Source organism: Myotis brandtii, unplaced genomic scaffold (assembly GCF_000412655.1).
Source record: "Myotis brandtii unplaced genomic scaffold, ASM41265v1 scaffold140, whole genome shotgun sequence".
Taxonomy (NCBI): Eukaryota; Metazoa; Chordata; class Mammalia; order Chiroptera; family Vespertilionidae; genus Myotis; species Myotis brandtii.
The window spans coordinates 1,529,648-1,530,308 of record NW_005355000.1 but is presented as its reverse complement, the minus strand read 5'-3'; positions in this window follow the sequence as shown (position 1 = coordinate 1,530,308).

Sequence of the window (661 nt, the reverse complement as noted above, 5' to 3'; positions counted from 1 at the left end):
GGGCAGATGCCCGACTCCAGGAATCCTTGCTGGAAGGGCTGTTAAAAAGCCCCAACCCCCTCTGACCATCTGGCTCCTTCCCCTCGTCTATAGTTTTCCAAACTGTGTCTTAAAAAAGTTGGCCCCAAAGTTTAAGGGTTCGGGTACGTGTGTGTGTGTGTGGACGTGTGACATCCACAGGGTCCCCGTTTGGGGGTGCTGCGGGCCCCCCTCCTCCCCAATCTCCCTTGGCCAGAGACCCAGGCAAGACCTGCTCCAGGACCCGACCCCGCGGGTGCAGTGCAGGCGGGAGCAGGCGCCCATCCCGGGGTCCTGGCGGGGTGACCACCGCGTGGCCAGCCGCTGGCCAAAGGCGATTAGAAGGCTTAGGCCGGCGTGAGTGTGTGAGAGTGCGCGCGAGGGTGTGTGTGAGCTCCCCAACCCCCACCTGTTTGAAATGCTTTCAAAACGCCAAAGCCAGATTAAGCGCGTTTCCAAAGTTGCAAACATTTGGAGTAAGACACGTGCGCATCCTCTAGCTCCAAGAGGCTGTGCTGCGCCCAGGGCGCTGAAAGAAAAGGGGAATAAGAGGGGTGCAAGAAAGCGGGGAATTGGCCTCCTCCTGGAGGGTCGGTTTTAGGACCCAAAGGGAAGCACATTGGAATCTCTTCCTTCGGGAGGG